Raw genomic sequence first — 24,978 nt, forward strand, 5'->3', positions numbered from 1 at the left:
AGCGGGTGGAGCCTCTGCAGGCCAGAGAGTTCAGCTTATTGGACGGTGACCCCCACAGCCAGAATTTACTCACTGAGCAGCTTCAAAATGCAGTTTTTTTGGGGTGCACTCCCTAAGCCTCTGAGGAGAACTTCAGGGATTCAGAAACACAGGCAGACCTCAGTATCTTTATCTTGATAAAAACATTCAAGTAAATTTATTTGAAAGACAGGAAATAGTGGACAATAAAAGTTCAAACAAAAGTGCAATAAAGACCCTTTGTTTGTCATGATATTATGCTCCCTTAATTGGTGACCTACTCTAGCTCCAGATCATGAGTAGGAAAATTAGTGTATCTTTCTACTTTGGTCTGTTCCTTCTCAACTCATTGTTTGGAAATAGTGTTTATTTCAAATCAGAGAGGCAGGATTTTACAATATATGTGAACTTCTGAGAATTCCTCGCTCTACTATACTTTAAATAAATATTGTAGAGAAAAGGGAAAGGTATTTTTTTAAATATTACACCTATTACAAATGTCAGTGATGTATATATTTTTCACATCACAATGACTGTTTCTTTTCATTTTTCTTATCAATTTCTGTGAGCTGTACTGTAGGGTCCTGGGTTGTAAACAAGTAGGGATGCCATTTTGTAAAGACTGTTTCTCTAAGCATTTGCTAGTTTTTTGTTGTTGTTGTTGGTGGTGGTGGTGGTTTTTTTTGGGGGGTGTTGTTTTTTGATTTTTGTTTTTTTTTTTTTGTTTTTTGGGTCACACCCGACAGTGCTCAGGGGTTACTCCTGTCTCTGCACTCAGAAATCGCCCTGGCAGGCCTGGGGACCATATGTGATGCCAGGATTTGGACCACTGACCTGCATGAAAGGCAAACGCTTTACCTACAATACTATCTCTCCAGCCCCACATTTGCTAGTTTTTACCTAGACTCAAAATACATCATATTTATTTCCAAACAGGTTATTTTCTACCTAAAATCTTCTATTTATCATTTAAAAATATATTTCTTGGGACCGGGAAGGTGGCGCTAGAGGTAAGGTGTCTGCCTTGCAAGCGCTAGCTTAGGACGGACCGCGTTTTGATCCCCCAGCAACCCATATGGTCCCCCCAAGCCAGGGGCGATTTCTGAGCACATAGCCAGGAGTAACCCCTGAGCATCAAATGGGTGGGGCCCAAAAACCAAAACAAAACAAAACAAATATATTTCTTGTATTGTCATATCTTCGACTATAAGTCAAAAAGTTTATATTGCAAGCAGGTATGTATTGTAATACAATACAGAGTGCAAGCTCTAGTATCAAACTGATTGGATCCTTTCATCGTTTCATATAAGTTTCATTCATGCTCCAAATAAACAGGGGAAATTAGTAACTTTCTTTTTTTTTTTTAAATATGGAACGCTTCACGAATTTGCATGTCATCCTTGCACAGGGGCCATGCTAATCTTCTCTGTATTGTTCCAATTTTAGTATATGTGCTGCCGAAGCGAGCACAATTAGTAACTTTCTATACCAAAGTTTCCTGTATTTGTATGTATGCATACAATGTATGCATGAGAGTGTATTCACATTCTCTGTCTTCCTGCCTCTCTGTCTTTCTCCAGAATTATATGTGCATGATCAATGGTTTAATAAGTGATGGCAAAGCTGAGCAACATCCAGCTCTGTGGGGAAGGTGATTCATACTTCAGGCTTTTGTAGTGATGATTATGTCAGTGATATTTTACTTGTAACAAGTTTGAAAACAATCTGTTAACAAAATAGCTTGTTAATAAATAAAATGGTTTATGAATAACATACTTTTTAGTAAAATATACATTCTTGTACCAGTATTAATGTATTTCCTTTATATTATTATTATTATTTGTTTTGGGGCCACACCCAATATTAATTATTTTAATATTTTAATTTTATTATTTTATTATTATATAATTATATTATATAATTTTATTACATTTATTAATATTATTAATTTTATTAATTATTTTTAATATTTTGTCAGAGCAGAAAAATTTACTGGTGAACACTGTTTCTAGATCTGAATGAGAACGTTTTGAATTCCTCAACATGGAATAATCTCATTAACATGAAATTACTTTAGCAGGTCAGGAACTAGGTGAAATAAGAAGTGAGGGAATGTCTGAGTAGATTCAGATGATTTATCTGGCTCTGGAGTGGGAGAGTTTTAGTGACTGTTCTACCTCTGATGTCATTGTGCAGAGCACACTTTGAGAAATTTGATCGTATGCATTACTTTGCAGAGGATGAGAAATATACCAGAGATTTTAAAAAGGAAAATAAATTTATTTAAATTTATTTTACTTGATAAAGGATAGCATTCAAACCATCCTTTGACTTAAACTATATAAATATAAGTGTACATCATTTTGGAATTAATAACAATGTATGCATGAGAGTGTATTCACATTCTCTGTCTTCCTGCCTCTCTGTCTTTCTCCAGAATTATATGTGCATGATCAATGGCTTAATAAGTGATGGCAAAGCTGAGCAACATCCAGCTCTGTGGGGAAGGTGATTCATATGTAGTAATGTCAGATGTTCTCTATGGAGCTGTGTAGATTCCAATCTGAAACACTTCAATTGCAGTGACCTCAAACAGTAAGCTTTTATAGTTCTATTAAGAGTCTATTCATTCTTCTGATCTAAGTAAAGCTTTGATGATCTCAGCGAAGCTTGCTCATATTTCTGTGATCAACTTATAGGTCAGAAGGGAACTTACTTGCAGGTCTATTATGCCTTCAATTGTTTGACCTGTGGTGGGATAAGAGGTAGGTTGTGTTATGGGAATGATTATCTTCATTGCTTAGGTATCTGGTTAGAGTTTTTTTCTCTCTCAGTCAGGGTTATTAGAATATAAGGCCTCTTGAAGCACATATGTATTATTGTATTTTCTATAATACAGTGATCAAAATAAGTAACATATTTATTCAAATTATAGTTGAGAAGGGAGGCAGAATACTATATTATTTGATAGAAAAAGAAGCAAAATTCAGTGATTTTATGGCAATGATGGAAATGACCACTGGGTTATTTCAGAACTGGGTGATGAAGGAGATAAAGTGATATGCATGAGTCATGTTGTTAGGAGTAGTTGCCAGGGTGAAGGGCTTATTTGATATTACTTTCCTGGCCTTTGCCCTACTGGAGCTTCTCCAGCAGGGTTCTAGTCTGCTTTGGGTCTGCAGTAAAGTTGGCTTTTATCAATGATGAAGAATCCATCTCTTTCAAATCCTATGTCATGGTTTTGAGTCAGAGAGATAGCACAGCGGTTGTACGTTTGCCTTGCATGCTGCCAATCCAGAACAGATGGTGGTTCCAATCCCATATGGTTCCCCATGCCTGCCATGAGTAATTTCTGAGTCCAGAGCCAGGAGTATCCCCTGAGTGCCGCTGGGTGTGACCCAAAACCAACCAAAGAAAGATAGCCATTATTGCCTCTCACAAGAGGTACAGGTCCCCAGCATGCTGGAATAAACTCCTTTGCTTTCTTGCATTACTGGTTTGTCTCCTCGTGATCTTTGTGGGATGGATCTTGAGTCCCGTGCTAGCAGCACTATTTCTGAAATTGAGTAGCTTTCCTCATCTCTCATTTCTGAACTTCATTTCTTGTATTTCTTGAGAACAGAGTATTGGTGCTCTTTGGTAATAAAATAAAATAATTTAATGGACTGAAATTTATTTCCTCAAAATATTTATCAATATTTATTTTAATAGAAAGTGTTGTATTTAACTCTATGATATATTTACTTTTCTAAGCTCATTTCCCCATTAAAAATAAAGATTATAAGGAGGGGCCTGGCAGATATCTGGCTTCTGGTTCCTTGATCCTGGAGGCCAGGTCTTCCCAATTATGGGGTTAGGGGACACCCCATACTGGAGGCCTACTCCCTCGCTTGTTCTAGCATCCCCATAGGCACCAATCTCGCCATGTGATACTGTTCTTCCTTTGCACAGGCACATTAAAATGGGAAATTATCTTATAGAGATGGGAACACACAAATCTTGTAATGCAGTAGGACCTTACACCCTGAACATTGTCATAAAGACCTGGCTCAGGGATACCATCTACAAAACAACCATGGTTGTGTACTACTCACCTGAATGCAATCCTCTACTAGGGAAGATCCTACCACTGCTCTGGCATAGAGCTATTCAACAGAGTCTTCCCTTTAACACCCATAGATCTTAACAACAATAACAACCTGCTTTAAAGACTGAGCTCTCTGCATCACACTCTAACTGTGAATGAAACTAAAAGGTGCTCCACATCATCCTGACTCTTATATAGGATATGGACATATTGGCTACAGAAACCTGACACCAACTGTAGCATATGAAAAAGTTTCCATAAGATGATTCTTGGAATTGTATATAAAAGTGTTTCCTTAGGATTGTTCTGTGACTATTGCCCCACCTAGCCCTTCCAGGTGGGGCGCTGTGGAGTTGGGAATAAATAGCTTGAGGGAGAGGAGAGAGGGGTCCTTCTGTGAAAGCTGCTGGCTGCAGAAGGATTCTCTGGCTCTCCTTGCCCGATCTTTTAAACCCTATCCTTCTTGTCTGTGTGGATTATTATTTGCTGCGGATAAATATTACCAAGGTCTTTCCCCGAAAAGGGACAAGGGGATGGGAAGTAATTTCTCATTCTGGGGACTGTTCTTGGATTCACAAATACCCAGCAAAGTTAACAGCGAAGATACATTGCAACCAACAACAGTGACTGTGTAAAAACTAAGTGTGCTCTCCTTCCCTCTCTCCTCTCCCCTCTCCTCTCCTCCCTCCTTTCCCCTCTCTCCTCTTCTCTTTCCCCTCTCCCCTCTCTCCTCGCCTCTCTCCCCCCCTCTCCTCTCCTCTCTCCCCTCTCTCCTCTTCTCTCTCCCCTCTCCTCTCTTCCCTCCTTTCCCCTCTCCCATCCTTTCCCCTCTCCCCTCTCTCCTCTCCTCTCTCTCCTTTCTCCTCTTCTCTCTTCCTTCTCCTTTCCCCTCTCCCCTCCCCCATCCTCTCCCCTCCCCTTTCTCTCTCCTATTTCCTCTCCTCTCTCCTTTCCCCTCTCTCCTCTCTCTTCTCTCCTCTCCCCACCTCTCCCCTCTCCTCTCCCTTCTTCCATCCTCTCCCCTCTCCCCACCTCTCCCCTCTCCTCTCCTCTCCCCTCTCTACTCTTCCCTCTCTCCTCTTCCCTCTCCCCTCTCTCTCCTCTCCCCTCTCTCCTCTCTCCTCTCCCCTTTCCTCTTCCCTCTTTCCTCTCTCCTCTCCCCTCACCCCTCTCCCCTCACCCCCTCTCCCCTCACCTCTCCCCCTCTCCCATCCTCTCTCCTTTCCCCTTCTCTCCACTTCCCCCATCCTCTCTCTTCTCCCCTTCTCTCCCATCCCCCTTCTCCATCCTCTTCCCTTCTTCCATCCTTTCCCCTCTCCCCTCTCTTCTCTCTCCTCCCCTCTCCCCACCCCTCTCCCTCTCCTTTCTCTCCTCTTCCATCCTCTCTCCTCTTCTCTCTCCCCCCTTTCCCCTCTCATCTCCCCTCTCCCCTCTCCTCTCCCCTCTTTCCTCTCCCCTCTCCTCTCTCCTCTCTGCTCTCGCCTCTCCCCTCTCTCCTCTCCTTTCTTTCCTCTCTCCTCTCCCCTCTCCTATTCCCTCTTTTTTCTCTCCCCTCTCCTCTCTCCTCTCGCCTCTCTCCTCTCCCCTCTCTCCTTTTCCCTCTCTCCTCTTCCCTCTTTCCTCTCTCCTCTCCCCTCTCCCCTCTCCCCTCACCCCTCCCTCCTCTCCCATCCTCTCTCCTTTCTTCTTCTCTCCCCTTTCTCCATCCTCTCTCCTTTTCCCTTCTCTCCCCTTCCCCCCCTCCTCTCTCCTCTCCCCTCTCCTCTCTCTCCTCTCCCCTCTGCCTTCTCCATCCTCTTCCTTTCTACCATCCTCTCCCCTCTCGCCTCTCTTCTCTCTCCTCTCCCCTCCTCTCCCCTCTCTCCTCTCCCCCTCCCCTCTCTCTCCTCTCCTTTCTCCCCTCTCCCATCCTCTCCCCCTCTCCCCTCTCCCCCTCTGCCCCTCTCCTCTTCTCTCTCCTCCCCCAACACAAAAAAAATAAAAATAAAAGTGTATTGGCATATAGACAATGACTTGGGTTGGACAACCTAATATGCCTGAAGCCTAGAGTTGGTCTTATGCCATAAAACTTCAGGGGTAAGGTCTTCTTGTATTTAGACCAAGGCTTTTTTTTTCCATGTCCCCTATATTTTGTTGGGCCTATGCAAACAATTTCCACACTAACACAGTCTTTGCTGTGCTCCTTTGACTCATTCTTAATGAATTATTGTATTATGATCAATTGTGTCAACAATACTACAGCTTTTAATGTTAAGGGAGTTACATAAATTTTTTGGCTTTGGATTGCTTTGTGTATTATAATGTACTATAATCTGGGGGCTTGAGGGACAAAGTAAATGTACATGTTTAAATAAAAAAAATATAAATTTGTCTACCATTATATAAATAAATATAATAAATATAATAAAATATATTAAAAACAAATCGAATGAACCTCTATTTGTCCAAAAGCCTCTGCTTTTTCATTTATGCCAGACTGCCTCCCATAGGATTTAAAAAACACAAGAATTAACTTTATGTTTCCCGGGATCTAGTCATTTTGTCTCTCAGCCTCAGTTTCCTGAGCACTTAACTAGAGAAGACAAGACTTAACAAGTATTTTCTTTATTATTATTTTTAATTTGAAGGTCACAGTTTTTGGTGCTGAGATGCTACACTCAACTCTGTACATGAGGGGATCACTGCTGAGAATATTCTAATTTAAAGGTGCCATGGATCTAAACCTAGTCTCCTGCATGCAGATTACATATTCAACTTGTTCAGTTATCTTTCCAGCCTGACATTATATTTCTTAACATAACCCAGAATAAGAAATAACATTTTAAATTACAACCCTATATTTGGAGAAAAATATTGTTATTAATATTTTCTAAATGAAATAATTTATGTTATCTATATTCTAGTCTATTTATAATCATTTTGCTGCATTTCCTTTTTTAAGCTATGATCCATAAAATATATTTTCCAACCAAATCAGAACCAAATTCTAGAGTTTGAAAAACATTTTTGCTATACAGTTTTAGGTTCTGACTCTAAGTAAAATGCAAGCTGCAGAGTTAGAATCTAAGATATAGGATTCAAATTGAATCTGTCCACTAATACAAATGCAAGTCTGAAGTGAGAGAGAGTTGGGCCTTGCGGTATTATATGCAAGTTCAACCACTGACATTTTTGAACTAGGGCATTCCTCTTGTATCTAAACCTTTATTTTTAAATTGAGAAGAATGAAAACACTGAATGACCTCACAAAATTGTCACAGGGGAAAAGTTAGAATGCCTGAAAGGCCCTTACAATCCACATAATTTTTTTAAAAGTTTATTTTTTCTATACAGCAGAAATGTTTTTTAGAGAATACTACCAGAAAAGGTGGTGTAGAAAATACATTGAAACTTGTCGATTTCTAACCACTGGGTCTTAGACATAATCTGTGTAGTTTTTTTGTTTTTTTTTTTTTTTAGTTTGTTTGTTTTGGGGCCACACCCTTCAGCGCTCAGGGGTTACTCCTGGCTCTCTGCTCAGAAATCGCTTCTGGCAGGACAGGGGACCACATGGGATGCTGAGATTCAAGCCACCATTGGTCCTGTGTCAGTCGCTTGCAATGCAAATGTCCTACCACTATGCTATTTATCAGCCCCTCCTTTGTAGATTCTTTTTGTAGACTAATTTTAAATAATCAACAATTCTACACAATGTGCTTTTAGAGGGCAAAAATATAATAGCTACCTGAAAATTACTTTGTAAACAAAATTAATTTAATACCTATCTAAAAATACATTGCCCTTCACAACAAGGCCAAGAAATTATGCAATAACTTTGATGAGGAATTAAGGAGTTTAATTCCTTGTAAGGTTTTGATCAACAAGATTTGAAGTGTTAACAGAGTTTAGAAAATCATAGAAAGATGACTGATATTTTGGGAAAAGAAATGGTGGAAATAGATGATCAGATATATAGAAATAGTCAAGTTGGGCTACCTGGAATCATATAAAGGAACACAAAAAAGTCTAGAATCAATGCTCAGAGAACATGAGACTCGAGATTTGGGATCTCATTCTGCAAGAAATGGGATCCTTGGAGAGTTTTTGTCTCTAAACAAATATTTGGCTCTAGAATAAAATATATAAAAAAACATTTAAAAGATATTTGTTTCCATTTTAGCAGGAGCAGGTGGTTTCTTGGTGATGGCATATCTTGTGCCATTGAATCATAATAAATTAAATTATTATAAGATGCTATAAATATCACATACAAACACACAGAAATACATACATAAATAATTAGCTAAGTTTGAATAATTAGGCTTAGGTTCTGACTGACTAATCAATATAATGTTATAAATATCGAATAAAGAGAATATGAAGATATTTCTCTCAAAGCATTAGAAAAAGGTGGATAAGAAACAAAGTTATGAAATTAGTCAAGAAAAGAGGAATAATCCAAGTCATGACAGAGTCCAAAAAATGGTTGGATTAGAGGGATGACTAGTACTGAAATGAAACTGCATGATAGTAGGTAAGGAGATTTACAGAAATTGTCCTGTCAGAAATTATCAATGTCCTTAAAAGCATAAGAAAATGACTAGTTGAAGATAAAGGGTATTAATGTCAACAATTTAAGAGACAGTACAAAAAATAAATTATTTGAGATTCTCACACTGAACCCTAAAATTAAGATATCATTATGTGTGAGGTCAAACTAGAACAAGTTGCTATCTTAGTCTTGAGACTACAGGACTTTTAATCTCCTAATACTTAAGAATATTCATCTCATTGTTACATAATTTCAAATTTCACCTTCCTTCTTCACATATGTAAAAACTCTCAAAATATCAAATAGCAATTTTATTTCTACTGCTATATATAAACTTTATGCACAAATCAATCATTACTTAAAGTTTTTATTAATTTTAGTGCTTATATTATTATATTATCATTTTAATCTTATTTCTGAAAATAACATTATACATAATCAGAGATAACTCTAACTAAATAAGGGAAAACTATAGTAAAAATTTTATTATTTTCTTAAATATCTCCTATTACCTGTAGAACCTTTTAATATTTTCTCCATTTTTAAGTATAATTTAACAATAAACTTATACACTTTAAAATTTTAAGTATTCATTGTAGCAAAGTGTACTATGCCATAAACTCTTTGATTAAATTTTTGTTTGTTTTGGGGTCATAGACAGAGATGTTTAGGGATTAGAGGCTCTGCATACAGGAATCATTCCTGGCTGGCTTCCTGGTCATGAAAACCTGAATATTGAACCAAGGTTGGCAGCATGAAAGATAAGCATCCTACCCACTGTGCTATTGCTCTAGCCCTCTTTGATGTTGCTATGAATATATTGTGAAATAGTTATCACAATAAATCTAATTAGCATATTAATTTTTTATTAGTTCAATTTTGAGATTCTGCTAATCTCATAATAGAATAGTGGTTTCTAGTAGCTGAGCAAAAATGTGGACATGTTGGTTAAAGGAAACAAAGTCTTTGCTATCAGATTATATATGTTGAGTATTTAATAAATATTCTAATTTAATAATTTAAAAAATATCTCATTATTAACGATCCTCCAAAGTTTGGGTTTGTTTTCTTTTCCTTCTATCTTTCTTGTCCTCCCTTCTTCCTTTATTGCACATCAAAACTGAGATTTTCTTTGGACTTGCAAATCTGAAATTTTTATACCTTTAGGAAAGATTTCTGGAAGTGAAATATTGCTGCAAGCATATCACAAGAGTAGAATTGAATGTCTGAAAGTTCTTTTGAAATTTACTATTTAATAGTTATATATAGTCTATAGCTGTTTTTACTGTTTTGTTGGTGTAGCTGAATGTATTTTATTTTTCAAGAAAAGATAGTCTTCTAAATGGTACTTAGTTTGAGAATGTAGTGCTATGGAGGCCTCCAGGACTGTATCCAGAAGTAATGGGGACTATGGACCATAATTGAGAGATTAATTTTCAGGGGAAGGAACTAGGACCAAGTACATACAAAGCTTAGTAAAAGTTTATGAAACTTTTTGTGTGAATTATACATTTACATTAATTAATTAATTAATTTATATATTAGCACTTTTCTTATTAACTGTTCCATATTATCTGTTCTATTATAGACGTAACAATTTTTCTTAGTTTGATGTTTATTTTTAATGAATGATTTTACAAATGTCAGAGATTTTTATTTTGTTTCTCTTATTTTATATGTTTGACTTTCAATTTTGTCTTATCTGTAAACTAGACAAAAGATACCTTCTCCAAACTTATTGATTTTAAAAACAACAATACTAAAAAAAAAAAAACTAAATAAAAATCGAACCCAATAAGACAAAGGTCAGAATCAACCTAACCGGGCTGACATTTGTCTGCTAACAAATTTAATTTAGTTATTTATCATTCACAAATGCCTTGCTCTTTTTTTCCACAATAATATTTTGAAAAAAATCTGAACCCCTTGGTTTGAGTTAGATGTCTGACTGTATCAATATACATTATGCCCATGACCATTTCTTAATAACTATGTCATACCTATGCAAAATAGATTAACCAGACTTGGACAGCTTGTATGTATAAATAAAATGGTGACAGTTTTTGTAATACAAGACTGGTGCCCTCCATTCTCATAATATATGTTTTCATTACTAAATGCCATATTATATCTGCACATGGGTAGCAAAGTCACATCTATATTTTTATATTTTAAAATTCATTTTGTGTATTTTAATTTTAATGTATTGTTTTGTTTTGGTTTGGTTTTTGGGCCACACCCAGTTTGCTCAGGGTGTCTCCTGGCTGTCTGCTCAGAAATAGCTCCTGGCAGGCACAAGGGACCATATGGGACACCGGGATTTGAACCAATCACCTTAGGTCCTGGATCGACTGCTTGCAAGGCAAACGCCACTATGCTATCTCTCCGGGCCCTAATGTATTGTTTTTAATGTAAAGCCTTAAACAAATATTAGGCATTTAACATTGTAACTCTATATTTTTAATATTACATCTTTATCATCTTTGATATGGGCCAAAGAAAATATATAGGGGGTAATGTTCTTGCCTTGCATGTGATGATCATGGCTTGATTCCTGCTACCCATATGGTTGCATGATTATCCGCAGACATATTTTCTGAGTCTTGAGACAAGAGTTAAGGCCTAAAGACAGTTGCCTATACTCCTGTCCCTCAAAAGTCTAGCTTCTATCATCTTACACTTGACTTCTTTACTATTTCTCTATAGTGCTTACTAGTGAAGTCATATGATTTTTGTCTTTTTTGATTATTTTCACTGAATAATTCTTTTTAAATATGTCTACATTGTCATAATTGCATTATTTATTTCATATTGTATACATCTATTGTTTTCTTTATCAAATCATCTGTCAATGCCTACTTAGGTTGTTTCTGTATCTTGGCTATTGTAAATAAAGTTGCAATTATAGGAATTATATTTTTATATTTGAGAGTTCAAACAAAACTTACATGAATTATTATATAGCATAGGAGAGATGAATTTATTGTTAGCAAAGATAGCCAATAATGTTTCTTCTCTAACCTTCTCTAAAGCCTAGAAGATTCCTCTGGGATAAGAGATAAATATACATGAAACTATGCTGCAGGATTTTATTCTAGGGTCTAATAATTCCCTCTCAAACTTGTATTTACCTCTGTTTATTCCTTTTAAACATATTAAGTATTGATATAAAAATAGAAAATAATGAGTCATTGGGCTTTCTCTTTGCCATTCCCATTCTTTATAATAGATATTATTTTGATGCTCAGGTACTTATGGCTCTGTTGTTGTTTCCTTTTATTTTTTTTTTCTCATTTTAGTTCCACAGGATAAAACCAACTGGCATAAAATCAGTATTCACAGTATGGGTGGGAGCTATCTGAAGTTTATGGGCTGACCATCATTGGGGCTGAGCACAGGGAGAAAACACTATTGCCATAACTCACTCATGACCCTGTTCAAGGCTTCTTTCAGCCCAAAGCTATCAATCACCTATTATTTTGAGCTGTGGATCAACATTTCCATACAGCAGATACAAGCGGGAAAGTTCAGATCCTCCTTTATTCCTTTATGCAACATTAATCTGGTGTCAATCAGGAGAGTAATTTTGTCTTGTTTTTCAGTTACTTCTATCAGAAATGGTAAGGGATTAACAAAGCCAGAAGACCTTGCTTTTTCTCTAACAGTTCTTTCCTTTCTTCCCAGTGAGCTCTGAAAGGATGTCTTCATCTGGTATATTACATAGTTCCTCCTGATTGCTATCATGAGTCATGAGTAATGAATAAAGAAGACAAAAGAGTCTGGTTTGGACAAGAATGTCTCCTGTTCTATTTAACATTTTTTGTACAATAAATATTCCAGGAGCTCTGATACAAAGATGGATAACACATACACTTAGATATAACCTGCAAACTGTTGAGGCCAAAGAGCATAGAAAATTCAATTCCAAGCTCCACTTGTTCCTGATCAGAGCTGACATCTATGCCTGGACAATAAAATTTGTGACCTAAGCAGAATAAATGGAAACCCAATCTCAATTAGCATATAGAAGAAGTTGTGCTTTAAGAACTTGGTCTTAACTTCAGGTCCTCTAAATAATAAACAAAGATATAATACAGACTTCCAGAAGTAAATCTAAATTCTAGTTTAACATCATTTTTCTCCTGAATTTCTTATGTACATTTCACTTAATTTTGATAAAATGTTGGATTTTTAAATGTAAAATATGAAGAGAAAATTACATGCATCTGAAAGCTTATTATGCATAAATGAGAGTATGGAGTATACTATGTTTTTCATAGGGTCTTATATATTTTAATAAAAATAGCAATAATAGGATAATACTATAATAATTTAACTAATAAAATTATACTGATATATACATTTACACTATTTCAACCTTTATAGTAAGAATGCAATATATAGTCATGTTTATCATTATTAAAAACTAAAAGAAGATTAAATTCATCATCTTATTCAAGTCTATCAAAGGGTAAAAATATTTCAAGAGCAGTACAAAGATATGAAGTCCTTCTACATTCTCCTGGTGATATTTTTCTTCTTTTGTCTTTTCTCAGGACAAAGACTGTATCATATTTTGTTTGTATCATAACATGAAATTTATTCTTCCCTTTTTGCCCATATGTGCCCTTAAACAAGATTACAAGTCACTCTGGACCAGAAAGAGCTGAATATAGCATGATGCATGCAGTAGGTATGGAAACACACAAACTGGTTTGAGCTCATTTTCAGGAATCAGAGGGGGTATTATTATTGCAATTTTGAAAATGAGTACAGAGATTTCCTAGGGGAAGAGACTGAAGAATGACTCGTATTCCTTTTAGATCCAGAAATAAAACTCATGCTCTTCATCTGAAACTTAAGTTTCTTATTCTTTTCCTTCAAAATACACGCACACGCACACACACACACACACACACACACACACACACACAATGAAGAAAATATCTTCGGTAGAAAATAGACAGATAATTATTTATTATAATAGGAATAAAGAGTTATAGATTTTCCACTGATAAGAATGTGCATTAGGAAGAATGTAATTATAAATTACAGTCATAAGTCAAGTAAAATTTATAACCAATTTAAAAGAATTATCAATAGATGTAATTAGTGATAACAGTACTAGTATACTGGAAATGTCAGTAATGGTAATATCCAATTTCTCAAATAATAATAATAATAATAATTTTAATTCTACCTACTTTACTAAATAGTATAAAACACTCACGCATTTATCCTGAATTATAATTAACCTTTTAGAAGGTATCTCTTTCCTTAGTATATTCACTTTACCTATGTGAAAGATTTGCAGGTTAAGTCAATATTTAGGATAATTTTAATTTTAAGAAAAATAATTTAGGCACCTGAGCGAGATAGCACAGTAGTCAGGAGTTTGCCTTGCAAGCTGCTTACCCAGGATGGACACGGTTGTATCCCGGCGAGCTGTATAGTTAGTCTCCTGAGCCAGGAGAGATTTCTGAGTGCATACTAAGGAGTAACCCCTGAGTGCCACTGAGTGTAGCCCCAAAACAAATCAAAACTAAAAAACGTTGAATTAGTCTATATTAACAATCAATGACTCTAGCAATCAGAAATCTCTCACTCTTGGAGTTTACTCAATAGCAGGAGAGGCAAAGTATAGACAAAATAAAGCAGATACAGTGTGATCACGTGTTAAAATGAGATAATGGTGTCTAGAAAGTACAGGATGCAGGACACTTTAATCTAGCATATGGCCAACGGGGGATAGATTATCCAACTCCGACAGGAGTAATCTCTGAACACAGAGCCAAGTGTAACCCCTGAGCAGTGTTGGGTATGGCCCCAACTATCTCTTCCCTCCAAAAAAGTGATTTTAGACAAGTGTATTCAAGGAGAGACTATTATGGAGGCAAGAATTGGTAGAGGTTAAATACACTAAATTAATGCAAACCAATCATACAAACATTTTTGTTTTCAGGAACTAGAAAGGAAAATGTATAATTTCGAAGTTGGATACGTCAGGAGTGTTTTAGCAACTTCCAAAGTAGGTGTGATAAAAACTAGCTTAAAATGTAGAAAATGATTAGAGTACAAATGTCACATTCCTTAAGGTAAAAATCCAGTCAAGAAATTTTAGAAGAGGTCAAAGAATCTGACTTTTTCTTTAAAATATATTATTTTAAATGCCAGAGAAAATTTAGAGAGACATTGACAAGATAATATACAGAACTCCTCACCCTCTTCCCACCTCTCCCCTCTCCTCTCCTCTCCGCTCCCCTCTCTCCTCTTCCCTCTTCCCTTTCTTCTCTCTTCTCCCCTCTCCTCTCTCCTCTCCCCTCTCTCCTCTTCCCTCTTTCCTCTCTCCTCTCCCCTCTCCCATCCTCTCTCCTCTCCCCTTCTCTCTCCTTCCCCCCTCCTATATCCTCTCCCCTCCTCTCTCCTTCCCCCCTCCTCTCTCCTCTCCCCTCCCCTTTCTTTCCTCTCCCCTCTCCTCTCTCCTCTCCCCTCCCCCTCTCCCATCCTCTCTCCTCTCCCCTTCTCTCTTCTTCTCCCATCCTCTCTCCTCTCCCCTTCTCTCTTCTTCCCCCCTCCTATCTTCTCTCCCCTCCTCTCTCCTTCCCCCCTCCTCTCTCCTCTCCCCTCCCCATCTTTCCTCTCCCCTCTCCTCTCCCCTCCCCCTCCCCCTCCTCCCCTCTCCTCTCCTCTCCTCTCCTCTCCCTTCTCCCCTCCCCTTTCTCCTCTCCCCTCCCCTTCTTTCATTCTCTTCCCTTCTTCCATCCTCTCCCCTCTCCTCTCTTCTCTCCTCTCCCCTCTCTCCTCTCCCCCTCCCTCTCCCCTCCTCTTCTTTCTCCCTTCTCCCATCCTCTCCCCTCTCCTCTCTCCCCCTTCTCCCCTCTCCTCTCCCCTCTCCTCTTTTCCCTTTCACCTCTCCCCCTCTCCCCTCTCCACCTCTGCCCCTTTTCTCTTCTCCTCTTCTCCTCTCTCCTCTTCCTGCTACACACACACACACACACACACACACACACACACACACACACACACACACACACACACACACACACCTGTGATGTGGTCATAAGGTCCTGAATCAGGTTGAGGCCTTGTTTTTTTTTGTTTGTTTTTTGGGAGGCCACACCCGAAGATGCTCAGGGATTGAACTAGGGTTGACCATATGCAAGTCAGGTACTATAACTCTTGTTCTCTCTGTCTTACTCTTTTTATTTGTGTTTTCAAAAACTGAGTGTTGGATCCCATTCATTTGAGGCATGCATTTACCATTGAGCCATGTCCTCCATATCTTCTACTCCTTTATTTCTTGACTATTAAGTTCAATTTATGTTCTGAAAAAAATATACAGAACTCCTATATACTGTTTCTTTAATATATATTATGTAATTGTGTAAGAATATAATAATATATAATTATGTAATATGGTACAGTTGTCAACAGTAAGATTTTAATAAGGGACATCAGTACTACCTAACTTTAGACTTTATCCAGATTTTCCTATTTTCACCACCAATGTTCCAGGATATCCTGCTGCCTTGACTCATCATTTCTCTTCTGTCTTCCCCAATCAATGAATTTCTAAGTTATGTCATATTTTTTCTGAAGTTGAAAATTTTAGAGAATACTTGTCATATAATTCATAAAATTAAAATTCATTTACTTTTTATAAAGTTCTTCAATATAACTGTCATCTGACTAGGCTTCTTACTTGGGGTGGAGTTAATGAGTACTAAAAAGATAAAGTTGTTTTTCTCATCACAACACATCAGTGGTTAAGTGAGTTTATCTTTGAGGATGTCAGTCTCCTTCATTTAGTTAAGTGGTGTCTGCTTGATCTTTTCACCATGATGCCATACTTTACCTATTTTGCTCTGCGGTATTTTAGAAATTGTTCACTAAAGGGAGTAGAGTGAATTAAGTTACAACTGCATTCCACCTTGGTTTTGAGGAAGTTGTTCTAGATGGGGTGCTGAGAGAAGTCTGGGAGGAAGATCAGTTGTATCAAAGATCTTTGTACAAATCTATCCAGAGATAGTGCTGGCTTGGGAGCTTGAACAGAGCTGCAGTAGGAGTTGGTTCTGGGTTTGTTTTGAAGGTACAACCATTGAGACAATTTAAGAAGAACCAAAGAAACCTCCAGCAATTTAGAAGTCTGCCAGTGCTATTTGATGAGGTAAGGAGTGTTTCAATGTGAGAAGGTGACCATGCTAGCAAATTTGAGGAGAGGGAAGATCATTGAATCTTTAACTTTTATGATGTTCAATTTCTGTATCTCATTCTCTTCATCTGGGAAGTATATGCTGGTAGGAACAAAAGTTCAAAAATTTCTTATTTCAAGTTAACTCTCCTCTCTTTGCAGTGAGTTCTTACTCCAGATGTCCAGCCAAGGTGTATTTCTTCTTGCTCAGCAGAGACATGGCAGATTGCCAATAGCAATACTTAGAATGGGGAGCACATGGGGATGTCCATGTCTTATTGCAGTCATTATGGACTTTTATTGGTTTCCTTTATTATCTCATTGCAAATGTTGCCTCTTTCCTGCTAATTAAACAGCAACTTTTTTTATTATCAGTGACAAAATTATGCAGTACACATACCCTAAGGAATAGTGTAAATTGGCCAAGGTTAAAAGGTTGTTCATTATATTTAGCACTAAAAACAATGTTGCTTTAGAGACATTTGTTCATGTTGTATGAGTTAAGTAAATGGGAATTAATAGAAAATAATACAGAGATGTTTATCTTCTTTCCTTTTTATGAATCCTTCATCCATTTCATAGGAATCTCTGCAGGTGGAGATGAAACCAAAACGATATGATAGGAGAGTTCCTGGGCCTGGATATAGCTACATATATTTCAGATGTCTTTCAGTTAACTATGGGCTATGGCTAAGTCTAGTGATTACCTAGAGCGCTAACACATTTTCTCATTATGTTTAAAATAATAGCCAAGATCTTCAGGGTGCCCTATAGGGTATATCTATATTAACCTTCCCATTCTCATAGCTCAAAGCATTACAGCTGGAGCAGCCCAATTCCTGCCCTCATACTCAATCTTTCTTATCTCACTCCAATTTTCCATAGTGCTTATTGTGCCACTTGCCTAAAGACTTCTTCTGCTGGCCTTTGTATGACTCATTGATTTATATATGTGTTTTATGTCTCAATTAAAAAGCTACCTTTCCAGAGGGATTCTTTCACTACCAAATCTAAAATTGGAAAGCTTTCTTTTTTTTTTCTTGGTGAATACTTCTCTTCATCATTCACTTTCTAACACTGAACTCTTTTTTATTTTAGTTCCAACACTTTGAATAATTTGACATTATTGCTGCTTGTTTTCCTCTTTCCTCATTTATTTTCTGTCTTACACTGCTAGAACAAAATCTCTTCAAGGCAAGACTACTGTTTTTTTTTTACTGTTCTAACTATTGAACTAGTTATTCAATTATTAGTGACGCATGATTATTTACTATTTTGATGAATAAAGTATCATGAAGTATAAAGTATAAAATATATCCTCTAATAAATGAACTAAGGGTAATCTTTTGATATGGGGATGCAAAATTTATTCTTTGAACCACGCAAAAATGAGCAGATAGAATGGAGTGAAGCAGAACATGAGAAAGGAAACTTTACAGATTAAGGCCAGGAGCAGACATTTATGCAATGCTAGTAAATTTCTACCAGTATGCAGCAATCAAGTAACAACACAACTCAATTCCTAAGAGACAAGTTTCCATAGATTGGCTTTCTGCTACACACTATGTGCCTCCAAAATCCAAAGTTATTTTACCAAGCAATTCCTAAAGGGGTTGTCAAGAAATAGAGAATGAGGGACAGAAGAATATTTTGGAAGCCAATTATCTTACAAAGTTCATTTATGCATTTCCATTCCAGTCTCTTGGGAGCAATGGCATAATTCTCTAATGGGCACTTTATAGAAACTGAATAGGAATCAAGATCTCAGATAAGATTTAGGAAGAATATGATGTGTGACATAATGGTTGGGAAGATTATTAAAAGACTTGTATATTCTGGAAAAGTGGGTTCACCTTATAACAGAAGAAAATAAAACAAGAGTTGTTTTGTCTGCTTATAGGCTACGTATGATATTAGGTTATAATAAGGATTGTGACAGTGCCTTTTATTTGTTTTGTTTTGTTTTGTTTTGGGGGTGGTCACACCTGGCTTTGCTCAGGGGTTACTCCTGGCTCTATGCTCATAAATCGCTCCTGGCAGGCTCAGGGGACCATATTGGATGCCAGGATTCGAATCACCATCCTTCTGCATGCAAGGCAAACACCTTACTTCCATGCTATCTCTCCGGCCCCATGACAGTGTCTTCTTCATAATAGTCCTCAGCCTTTGGATCTATGTGAAATCAGACAAACAGGGGGCATGGATTTGGTGCTCAAGATGATTCCTGGATAAAATGTTTGGATCTAAAATTTATTTAACCTTAGGAGGAGGAAAATTTACTCCAATTTACAAGTAAGAGGGGCATTGGAAGAGTTCTCTTGTGAGCCAGGTAACACTTCCAGATCAACATATAGATGAGGAGATCAGGACTTTATCCCAATTTAGATTTTTCTGAAATGCTCAGGTAATTTAAAAGTTGAGAATAAAGAAGCCAAATATGATGATTTTTTTGGGGGGTTTGGGTCCCACCCTGTGGTGCTTAGGAGTTACTCCGACTCTACACTTAGAAATCACTCCTGGCAGGCTCAGGGGACTATATAGGATGCCAGGATTCGAACCACCATTTGTTCTGGATCAGCTGTGGGCAAGGCAAATGCCCTACCACTGAGCTATCTCTCTGGCTCCCCAATATGAGTTTTTAAAGCAAGAAAACATGTATTGAGGAAGGGGAAGCTAATGTAGGGGAACCCTACAATGTATCTATATAACAGAGGCCATTCAGTTTTATTTTTTAGGCTGTTAGATTTGTTTCTTCTTCTGGTACTCTTTATTTTACCTTTATTTCTATTTAAAATTTAATTTGATAGTCAATTTTCCTTCATGAGGGGACCCATTGCCTTTTGTTATTGGATTATGCCATGGTAGTAGTGCCCACAAGGTCTACACCAATGGAATTAGGGAGAGCATGTGAAATAAATGATTGAACCTGTGTATGTCAGGTACTTATTTAGAGCCATGTCCCCAACTTTTGTATCACTGCTGTTGTGCCAAAACACAGCATGAACAGAAAGAAAAAGAGATCTTTCTCCTTTTCCTCCTATTCTCTATACAGGTGTAAAATAGTCCCTTAATTTCCAACATGAGATATTTTGTTGTTCTTCCAATACCACAGAAATGCTGATGGAGGGGCCAGAGTGATAGCACAGTGGTAGGCTTTTGCCTTTCATGTTGCCAACCTGGGTCAGGCCTGAGTTTGATCCCCAGCATCTCGTATGATCCCCTGAATCTGCTTAGAAAGATTTCTGAGCGCAGTCAGGAGTATACTCTGAGCATAATTGGGTGTGGCCCCAAAACAAAAGCAAAAGAAATCTTGATGTAATCTCATACTAAAGTGTTAATAACTGCCCCAGATGAAATTAGTGCTCATAAAGAGCAAAGTGGTAAGAATAAAGAGAGGATAAGATACTTTGGGAAATTTTGTATTTATTGCTAAAGTACTTTGGACAGAGGAATCTATGATGTTGAAATCTGGAGTTTGAGAACAATATATTACATTTACTTGAGTGCTGATGTGACTCTTATAACATGTTCTACCTTTCAAACATATTTCACTGGCTTTTTTGGTAGCATTTTCTTCAAGAATTTACAGGAGTTGTGAGTAATGCTAAAAAGGATTGACAAGCTGGAATAGAGTCTGAACTGGGTCAGAAATTTTCTTTTCTATTCTGGGGTCCAATAAAATTCCTCCATTTTATTCATCTGATGCCAGTAGGTTAGCAGTGGACTGCTGCAGACCATATTAAAGCTGGGAACACGTGGAATAAAATAACTATAATCTTCAGACTCTTTAGACACAGTTGTTCTTTCCTCAATCAACTGCATCTACCAGTGAAATGAGATTTGGCATATCATGTGGCCCATACTGGAACGTGTACTTTCTGTCTCTTCACAAATTAAGCTGCAGGTTAAGGAGGGAGGGAGAGAAAGGATAGAGAGAGAGAGAGAGACAGAGACAGAGACAGACAGAGATACAGACAGAGACAGACAGAGATGGAGACAGAGACATAGAGACAGACAGAGAAGGGAAAGAGAAAGACAGTGACAGAAAAGTCAGAGACAGAAAGACACGGAAAGAGAAGACAGTAAAGAGAAATTATCAGAGGAGAAACAAAAAAAGGAATGGTCTGGAACAAAGGACAAAATTTCTTCTGAATGTTCACTCCCCTTGATATCTGTACAAGGAATTAAACAGTTTTGATATGTTGACAGTATTCTATCAACAGCTAAATGGACTTGGATTATTCTTTAAAGGAAGGCAGAATTGCTCTCAGCCCAGGGAATTAACACAGAGATGTGGCAGCGCATGTATTATCAGATTCCCTTCTCCTCTAAGGGGTTTGAAGAGATTTAGTTAACAAGTGTATTTTTTGAAATAAGGTGTATCTTTAAGTGTTACTTTAAATTCTCAGTTTCCTGTCTCTGTATGGTTAGCAGAGCAGAGCAGAAATGTGTTATGTTAATTGTGGTCACAAAACAGACTGAGAATTGGCCTGTCACTCTTTTAGCAGAGTGAAAGGCTAAGTCTCCAGGCTTTCCTCTTGACCCCCTGTGTCTCATTGGAATACTGCTTTCATTTAGCTCCTTATCTACCTCAAATTCTGTATAGTTCTCTGTAGAAAAGTTATCCACTCTATCTTGATAGGTTCGACTTACTCTGGAATCTGAAAGATAGTGATTACATGGGTTAGGGTTCTTCTAAAACAGAACCCAGATTTTATATATGTTCTATGTATAATGGAAAATATATAACATTATATAAAACATATATGAGATTATATATGTTTAGATAAAGATTAAACATATAAATGTATAGAGAGATTATGAAGAATTGATTCATATAATTATGGAGGCCAAGGAATTTTAGCATCTGTAACCTGAAGTTGGTACATGTAGGAAATTCAGTGGTACAATTCTTGTCCTAGTCCAAAGGCAGAAACAGGTAAGGCAATTCTATAAATCTCAATTCAGAGGAAGAAGATAGGTAAGCAGGAAGAAATAAAAGAAAATTCCACATTGGTAAATATTTATCCATGTTTATCTTATCTTTAGATCTCAGCAGTATTGTTAGCATATTCACCCATATTGAGAATGATAATCTGTGCTAAATTATGAGTTCATCTAGAAATATCCTAGCAGATATACTCAGAAATAATGTTTAAGAATAATGATTAACCCCTTGGTAAAAAACAGAGCTATACTTGAAAGTAAATTTGTATATCAGTGCTATAGAAGTAAACACTGTTATAATCATATTACATAAACTATAATGAAAACTTTGATAAAAAATTAACTTTGTCATTGACTCAGTTGCCATGGTAGTACTCAAGCCAATTTTTTCCTTGAGGTCAAAAATACCCTGAACCAAATCAAGAGAATGAAAGTAAGGCACTCACAAGTAGTGCCAACCATTTTTGTCATCTAGACAAATAATATTTAATTAAATAGCTATACAAATTAAATTAAAATGTTCCTGATGAATCAGTTATTTGGTTTTCAATACATACAGGCTCATAAATAGTTATTTTATTTTTCTTCCACCTTCAATGTAGTGTGACCAGTACTGACATGCACAATAAAATAGAGAAGAGAGAAATTGTTTTCCCTCATGTCTTCCTTGTAAGAGCCATCTAAGAAAATAACAACAACTGAACTAAGGTTGGAGGAAAAATGTTATGTCCTTAAGGATCAATATTTACTAACAACAATTTTTGAATGAACTGAATATTTTCTTCTCTACCTTGGAACAGTTTCTTGCTGGTGTGAAAGAAACTGGTCAACTTTCTGAACTGACTTAGCAGAACAGTATTTATAAGAATCTGGGAATATCCAGGAATCAATGTACCTGTACCCTCACTATTAAGAGCATTTTCCAGGTCAGGGTTAGTCCATGAAGAAGTTATTTCATTGGGGCCTTGTGGATACTTTATATCCTTCCTTCCTTCCTTCCTTTCTTCCTTCCTTCCATCCTTCCTTCCTGCCCTCCTTCCCTCCTTCCTTCCTTCCTTCCTACCCTCCTTCCCTCCTACCCTCCTTCCTTCCTTCCTTCCTTCCTTCCTTCCTTCCTTCCTTCCTTCCTTCCTTCCTTCCTTCCTTCCTTCCTTCCTTCCTTCCTTCCTTTCCTTCCTTCCTCCCTTCCTTCCTTCCCTTTCTGTCTCTTTTTCTTTCTTTCATCTTTCTTTCCTTTCATTCTTTCTTTCTTCTTTCCTTCCTTCTCTTTCTTTCTATCTTCTTTCTCTTCTTTCTTTCCTTTTCTATTTTTTCTTTATTTCTTTTATCTTTCTTTCATTTTCTTTCTTTCTTCCTTCTTTTTTCTTTCTTTTTCTTTCCTTCCTTCTTCCTTCCTTCTTTCTTTTTTCTCTCTTTCTCTTTCTTTCTCTCTCTTTCTTTCTTTCCTCCCTCCCTTCCTCCCTCCCTCCCTTCCTTCCTTCCTTCCTTCCTTCCTTCCTTTTGTTTCTTTTTTTTTTTTTTTTTTTTTTTGGGTTTTTGGGCCACACCCGGTGACGCTCAGGGGTTACTCCTGGCTATATGCGCTCAGAAGTCGCTCCTGGCTTGGGGGACCATATGGGACGCCGGGGGATCGAACCGCGGTCCGTCTCCTAGGCTAGCGCAGGTAAGGCAGGCACCTTACCTCCAGCGCCACCGCCCGGCCCCCCTTTTGTTTCTTTTTTCTTTATTTTCTTTCTTTTTCTGTCTTTTCATTGTATCTATGTAGAACTCTGCCCTAGCTATCAATCTAATTTCACTTCTTTCAGCAGCAATATTTCCTTTTGGTACAGAACCTAGCCCATTTAAATTGTAAACAATAATAAAAAAGAGCCTTTGACAAAAGCATTAGCTTAAAATTTTGATCTTTGCTAATAGTAATATTGAAACTACACCTATCAAATAAGAGTTAAGGCAGGAAAGTGAATTATTTTTCCAGTTGGTCTGAAAATAAGCAGAGATATTCTGATTAATTGATTAGTCTTCTTTTAAAGACATTTTAATGTCATCTGACAATCTATCTGTTTTGAATTTCTAATTCAGAAAATATGTTATCAGGTATTATTACAATTTTTACAAGTATAGATAACCATAAATACATATATAGCATTTCACAAATTATCATTTTTATCAGATTAATTCTGTACCTTTAAATGACTCAGAGATATAATTCCTATTTTATGGAGGAGAAAACTGGTCCATTAATTGTTTGCTCACAGTCAATAATTAAAATCAAAATGGTAAAATTAAGACTCATTCTGATCTTAGCTAGTTTCACATTATGGTCATTTTTAAAAAGCACTCCAAACTCTTTAAATTCCTTGTGATATAGTCTTAGTTCACTTAGCTCCACAATGCCCAAGCTCAATCCAGAAAGTTATTAAACATATCTCTTCTAAATTGTGTCCAGTAAGACAGGAATGGTTAAAGACATTTACTCATGAGAGCCTTCAACTTTATTCATTATATTAGAAATATTTGCATAGGATTTTTTTCTCGTTTGGAAATACTAGAGAGTGATATTTCTGTAGGGAGAATGACATTCAGACTCAGGAGGATAAATTTGATGAGATTCTTCCCTTGAGGTTCTTTTCTCTATTGAACTTCCAAGTCTGATGTACCTGACCCTTGGGATCCTTATAAATTCCCACAAAGCTGGAAATATACACTTTCCTGTCTGGACAGCAGCAAATGCATTGTGTGTGCTCAGCAAAATAAAAAGAAGTCCTACAGTCTCTGCTTAGCGTATAAATTAGCAATCATATTTTGGGAGGCATGACTTGCCCTGCAGTGTAGCAAGCCAGCCCCTGATGGTGGGATGGAGGATGAGGCCTTTTTCTTCCAGCTCGGAACACGCGTCTGCCACCCTGTCTAGCCCACGGTTCTGAGGTGAAACAGCGGGTAAACAGCTCGCAGTCAGGCTCGTGGAAATATTCGCTTCATTCGGAGGACAAAACTGAAGTCCAAAGACTCAGCTTCAGTTCCAGCAAAAAAGCCTCGGCCTTCCACAGGCCCTTGTTTTTATACCCCAGAGTCAGGTACCACCCAATGGTGGGATCAGATACCAACCAATGGTGGAAGCAGAATCAGGTCCTACCCTAGGGTGGGGGCAGAATGCCAGGTCACACCCTAGGGTAGGGCACAATCACCAATCAGTTTAGGGTGAGT

General features: G+C 37.3%; 1 non-coding gene across 1 annotated transcript; it reads right to left on the minus strand.

The window, feature by feature from the left end:
• Nucleotides 1-1,381: 1,381 nt before the first annotated feature.
• Nucleotides 1,382-1,488, minus strand: LOC126008382 (U6 spliceosomal RNA). The gene has a single exon (XR_007495718.1). It is a non-coding gene; the product is annotated as a U6 spliceosomal RNA (small nuclear RNA).
• Between the last annotated feature and the right edge of the window lie 23,490 nt (nt 1,489-24,978).

Source organism: Suncus etruscus, chromosome 4 (genome assembly GCF_024139225.1).
Source record: "Suncus etruscus isolate mSunEtr1 chromosome 4, mSunEtr1.pri.cur, whole genome shotgun sequence".
NCBI lineage: Eukaryota > Metazoa > Chordata > Mammalia > Eulipotyphla > Soricidae > Suncus > Suncus etruscus.